Here is a 6761-nt window from a genome sequence, read left to right as displayed (position 1 = left end):
CCACAAATTCTTTTATACACGCCATCAAAACGTGGAGTCTCTATATCCTCCCCTTGACCCTGGGCGGGTCTCTGTGACCGCCTCAACAGATCGAATGTGGTGGGAGGAACAGTTTCTTCCCAATGGGTCATAAAAGGCACTGGCATCGGGGTTCGGATCAGAATTTTCTGCGATGAGCACAGGGGAAGCCTCCGGCCCAGGCCTCTCGGCTCCTCTGTCCCCTGTGACCCAGCCTGGGTGCTCCTGAGGGCAGGGCCGAGGCTTCCGAATCCCTGAGCCCTGCAGCCTGGGGCAGGGCGGGGCAGGGACGAGAGGCTGCGAGCTCCTGCCCTGTGCGGGACACTGCGCGGGTCGTGTGCACCTGTCGGCCCTCTAACGCGGGTGTCTCAGTCTCACTTCAGTGGAAAGATCCGAGTCTCAGAGAGGTGAGGTGATTTTGGCCACAGTCAGCCGCCGGGGGTTCGAACCCAGATCTGTGGGCGCCATTCCAATACGATGGTCAAGGAAGGCTTCTCTGAGGTGACGTGTTGAGCTGAGCCCCCAAGGATGAGAGAGGGCCAGGCTCTGGAAGAGCCAGTTCAGGCTGAGCAGAGAGCGAAGAAGCAAGCAGCCTGCCAGCAAGGGCTCCCCGACGTGCCAGGGGGCCCTGCTTCCGGGACTCAGCCTGTGGTGGTGGGGAAGGGTCCTGGGCCGGGAGCTGGGAACCCGGGGTCTGACGTGGCTCAGCTCCTGCCTGGCATGACCCACGGCAAGCCTGAAGTCCGTGTCCTCCTGGTGCATCAGTTTGCCTCTGTAAAAGGACGGGGACAGAACGGGTGACTCCCATGTGGAGTAGGGGGGGACAGTCTGGAGAGTGGGGACCTCCTGGGGACACAGGTGTCACTCCTTCTATGGCAGGAGTCTGAGGATGTCCCTGGCTGGGGGCCGTCTGCAGAAGTGGGAATTCCCACAGCAGTGACCCTTGGACCTTAGACCTACCCAGCCAGCCACATGCCCCACGGTCCCGGGCCAGGCCTCCACCCCCATGGGTTCCCACCCCCCGCTCAAGGTCCCTGCTGGTGACCCAGAACCCATCAGAGGCTCCTGGGGCCAGCGTGATTCCAACACTGCTCAGATCCCCCGGGCCTTTCTTCTCCCAGGCTGTCCATCCGCTTCCGTGACAGTGATGGGTGCCACTGAGCTCCTGCCACTGCCAAGTCCCACAGCAGTGAGAGCGCCCTCCCTTCTCGTAAGGACAGGTTGAAAGAGTTTGGAAAACCCAGCATTTGGAAACCGCAGTGCCTGGAGACTGAGCAGCACATAGCGGGTCATTGTTGAAAGAGGGAACGAACGGGAAGCAGGAAGCAGCATAATGGTTAGGGGTGTGGACTCTGGCTCCAGACGGCCTGGGTTGAATCCTGACTTGCCCCCTGCGTGACCTTGGGCACTCTGTGACTCAGTTTCCTCCTTTGTAGCTGGGCTCAGCCAAAGGGCCGTATGGCAGGAAGTCAGAGGTCTGGAAGAGAGAGGGAATAGGGCACTTGTCCGCTCGCTCTTTGCTTTGGATCTCAGTCTGACAGTGGCTGTGTCCCTTCCACCCGAAAGTGGCTCTAGCCCTCCCTGGGCTTGGACACCGGACCCCTTTCTTTGCTGCTTTAAGCCAGGATCCAGGGATGCTAGCTCCTGGGGGCCTCAGCATCTTTTGCCGGTGTCCTTAAGCCTGTCCCTTACCTCTATAAATAGCCCCTTAATTCAAATCCCGAGAACCATCTGAGTCGGACTCTTTTTTCCTGCCTGGGCCCCGATGGGCACCATTACCACCCTGAGCATTTCTCCCGCATTTATTGATCTGTAGCAAATGCCTTTCTCTTGTGGAAAGCTTTGAATTCTTTTCCAAAGTCTGTACGGGCCTTTTGTGGGGAGACTCGGCTGCAAAAGACGGCACTAAAAATACACAGTGACCCGTGCTCTGCCCCCAAGGGAGTCTCGGCGGGCCACCGAGGAAGGCTTCTTAGAAAGGTAGCATCCTGCCGCGTCCTGCCGGTCACACTGAGGTTTTGCAGAGGAGAGAGCAGTAGGGCAGTCCGGGAGGAGGAAGCAGCGTGTGCTGGAGACATAGAGCCATAGGAACATGGGAAGGACTAGCAGCGAGGAAGCCTGGGTCCTCGTCTAGGCTCTGCTCCCGACAGGCTGTGTGACCTGGGACAAACCGTGCCCCTCTCTGATCCTCACTTTCCTCCGCAGCCAATCCAGATGAGGGCGTTGGACCAGGACAGCATTTCTCAAATCACCCAGGAATCTTGTTTATTTAATTTTAAATTTATCTTTATATGAATCTAAGATGTGCCGTGTGTCGATCTGATACGTTTATATTTTGCAATATGATGACCCCCGTAGAGTTAAGTGCCACCTCTACAAGGTGACGTAATTATCATTTCTTTTTTGCGGTGGGAACAATTAAGATCTTGTCTTTTAGCAACTTTGAAGTTTGTGAAGTCCTTTAAGAGGACTTATCTACTAGTTCCAAATGTGTCTCCTTAATTGACATCTCCCCAATTCCCCCACCCCCAGCCTCTCTGCTCTCTGCTTTTAGGAGTTTGGCTTTTTTATTTTTATTATTTTTTTAATGTTCATTTATTTATTTTGAGAGAGAGTGTGTGGGGAGAGGCAGAGGGAGAGGGAGAGAGAGAAAGACAGAGAGCAAGTGGGGGAGGGGCACAGAGAGAGGGAGACCCAGAATTGGAAGCAGGCTCCAGGCTCTGAGCTGTCAGCCCAGAGCCCAATGCAGGGCTCGAACCCACAGACTGTGAGATCATGACCTGAGTTTGGCTTTTTTAGACTCCACATATCAGTAATATCATATAGTATTTGTCTTTCTCTGTCTAATTACACCTAGCACAATGCCATTGTTGCGAATGGCAGGACCTCCTTCTCTCTCATGGATGAATAATATTCCATTGTGGGGTGTGCGTGCGTGTGTGTGTGTGTGTGTGTGTGTGTGTGTATGTGTGTGTACAACTTTTGGATGTGGAGATAAAGGAACCCCTGTGCACCGTTGGTAAGAATGCAAATTGCGACAGGTAACTTTTTCCAACTGTGGAAAATCAAAAAATTAAAAATAGAACTACCCTATGTACAGCGATCCCACTTTGGGGTGTATATTCAAAGGAGACGAAAATAGGATCTCAAAGAGATGTCTACACCCTCATGTTCACTGCAGCATTATTTACAACGGCCATGACACAGAAACGATCTAATCCTCTAACAGATGAATGGATTAAAAAGTTGTATATATATACCAGGGATCTCGTGAAATGCAATTCTGCTTCATCAGTTTCCTCTAGGGCCTGAGACTCTGCATTTCTTCTTCTGTTTTTATTTTTTATTCATTTTTAATTTTTTTTAAAGTAATCTCTACATGCAAGGTGGGGCTCGAACTCGCGACCTCCCAGATCAAGAGCTGCATGCTCTATAGACTGAGGCGGCCGGGCACCCCTGAGACTCCGCATTTCTAACAAGCTCCCTGGTGGTCCCACCTTAGACTGTGCTTTGAGAACAAGGGACTAAAACCAGCTCCGATTTCCCTCTAGGCTCGGCGATTCCATAACTCTGTTTGTTCCTATTTCATGCAGAGCTGTCTGTGGCAGGGCCCACACTCCTGAGAACGTCAGCTCTAGCTGGAAGAGACCGATGTTATAAAGGCCCATGGTTCTGGATCTCTGCGGGGTACTTTGGAGTGGAGAGTTTGATATTTATGGCGGCCTCCTCCCCAGCCCCATCATCTGCAGATCTGGGCGTTCAGATTTACAGAAGAGAATAGTACGGTCGGTGATGAGCCAGTGTGATTTGAAGATTGTGTCGCCTACTCGCGCTGCCGGGAGGCCCTCTGGAGCAGCAGCGTGTGGATTCGTAGCCCCTCACCCCAGGGGGACTCTAAGGAGCCTGAGGACCCTCCCATCTCTCCCTCCGCCCTCCCTTTGCCTCTGCAACTGTGGCGGCATCTAAAAATCCCAGCCGTAGCCTCGTTTCACTGGGTCTTGTTAGCTTTGGGGACCCTAAGGAGCTTCTGTTAAAATGAAAATTTCTCAGCAGGGAAAGGTTCTTTAGTATTTGCCAGAACCCACCTTAGTGGATTCCTTTCCTGGATTTCCAGAGGGCCCTGGCTTTTACAGATGGGGAAACTGAGGCCTAGAGAGGGAGAAGGACTGGCCATACCATGAGTTCGTCACTGCACCCAGATTTCTGGCCAGCTGATGGTTCTGATGCTTGGGGTTAAGCCTGTCGAAGCAGGCAGGCCCAGATCATACTTTGAAAATCATAACACGGTGGCTTTGAGTCACAAGGAGGTGGATTCAAATCCTAGATCATGAAAAAAAATTAGTAATAAGTCTTGAGCACCAACTGTCGGGCAGGCATTAGGAATTCAACTGTGGCACGTCAGATACAGCCCTTACAGTACAGAGAGAATTCCCGGGTTTATTAATCTTTACAGCTTATTTCGATTTCTTAAAAAAAAATGTTTTTAATGTTTATTTTTGAGAGAGAGAGAGAGCAGAGGAGGGGCAGAGAGAAAGGGGGACACAGAATCGGAAGCAGGCTCCAGGTTCTGAGCTGTCAGCACGGAGCCCGACATGGGGCTCGAACTCACAGACCGCGAGATCATGACCCGAACTGAAGTCGGATACTTAACTGCCTGAGCCACTCTGGCTCCCCTCAGTTTGCTTTGATTTCTATTCCTCAGGTCCCGTGCCACACGTATGTTTGATTCTCATAACAGCTTGGTGAGGTAGGGACTCCTGTGTCCTCATAGCCAGCTAATTGCCCAAGGTCACACAGCGGGAAGTGGCGGAACTGGGACTTGAAACCACCATGTCCGGGACCATAGCTCACGCTGTAAACCTCCATGCCGTGAACTTACTAATTGTACCACCGATTTCTCCCAACCGTCTCCCGCCAAAGAGGAGGGCAAGGTTTCATTGTTACTTTTCAGAGAAGGATCAGAGGGGTTAAGTAACATTTGGAAAGCTGCGCAACCCACGAGGGGCTGGGTTGATGTTTGAAACCAGGCGCTGAGCTCAGCGACCTCGAGAGGGCCACGTAGCCTGTCTAAACCTCGCACGCCCTCCGTCCTGCACCCGGCCGTCTACCTTTGGATGTGGCCATGAGGATTAAAGTTTGAGGACATTGGCTCAAGGCAGGGCCACCCGTGGCCACCAATGGGATGTGGCAAACGGTGAACATAGTGGTTAGTCTCCCTGGGACACCTTCCCATTCCCTCCCCCAGTAGGGTACCCTCCCTTCATATTTAACAACTCACCATTTCCAAAAGGAACCCCCAAAGGCAATGCTTAACCCAGAAGGGAAGCTGCTTGAATGGTGAGCTTTCAGGCAGTCTGGAGTGGCGATTTTTTTTTTTTTTGGCGGCTTTATTGACACATATTTCACCGTGACATTCGCCATTCAAGCGGACGGTTCAGCGGCTTGTAGCGTGTTCAAACAGTTGTGCAACCAGCACCGCTAACTAACTTTAGAACGTTTCCAACACCCCCCAAAGAAACCCTACACTTTAGCAATCATTTGGAGCGGGCAATGCTTAGCCTGCAGGGAGACGTTGATCAAACAGTGGTTTTGGGGGCAGCGCGGCGGATCATTTGGAGCGTGGTGGGGAATACCCTTCAAATCACGCCTCAGACAACTGCCTGTTTCCCCCATTCGAGAGCCGTCCGTGGGGCTCGGTGTGTTCCATTCACCGATCTTTAGGTCCAAGAAATAATGGCATTTTTTTTTTTTAATATATGAAGTTTATTGTCAAATTGGTTTCCATACAACACCCAGTGCTCATCCCAACAGGTGCCCTCCTCAACACCCATCACCCACCCCCCCCTCCCTCCCACCCCCCATCAACCCTCAGTTTGTTCTTAGTTTTTAAGAGTCTCTTAGGCTTTGGCTCTCTTCCACCCTAACCTCTTTTTTTTTTTTTCCAGCCTTTTTTTTTTTTTTTCCTGTAGAGAGTGGGGCAGGGGCTGCCTGAATGTCAGAAAGTAGAGGGTCAGTGTGTGTGTGTGTGTGTGTGGGGGGGGGAGCAACTATCCTCAGAGAGGTGGTGGGGGAGGATGTGAGGGTGGGGGAGGCAGGGCTCCCCGTCTTCAACAGCACTGTCCCCCCACCAAAGCCAGGTGGCTCTTCCGGAAATGTGAATTGGATTCTGTTGCTTTCCTGCTCAAACTCTCCAATGACCCCCCCCCCCTTACTTTCTTGGAAGGCAAGCCAGAGTCCCTAGTAGTCTGAAGGCCATCAGTTTCGTCCTGCTGCTACTCTCACTCATGGTCTTTCTTCCAGCCTCACAGGCTGCTTTTCTGTTCGTAGTCTGCCTCCATGGGAAAGAGAAAAAAATGTGGACCCTCTTGGTGGACAAATTAGAGGAAGGATTTTGTTCTCTCAGCCTGGTGCCTTTTTATAGTACGCAACGTATGCAACTGAACACAGCAGTCCTGCTTTAAATACGCCAAGCCCCCAACAGACAAGATTTTGACAGAGTGTGGGCTCCGAGGGCAGATGGTGGGGAATCCCAGCTCTGCCACTTGCCAGCTGTGTGATTCAGGGAGGGTGACTCAGTCTAAAAGGATTGAGTGATTCCCACCTTGGCGGATGAAAAGTGCCTTGAGGATTAAATGAAATCATTGGTGTGCTGTGCTTGATCAGTGTCCCTCCCTGCCCCTGTGCGGCCCCAGAATCCCCACCTCCATTTCACAGCGAATCAATGATGTTAGCAGAGCATACGC

This window comes from Puma concolor, chromosome A3 (genome assembly GCF_028749965.1).
Source record: "Puma concolor isolate L17-30 chromosome A3, mPumCon1.1.hap2, whole genome shotgun sequence".
Taxonomy (NCBI): Eukaryota; Metazoa; Chordata; class Mammalia; order Carnivora; family Felidae; genus Puma; species Puma concolor.
This window is presented reverse-complemented; position numbering follows the sequence as displayed.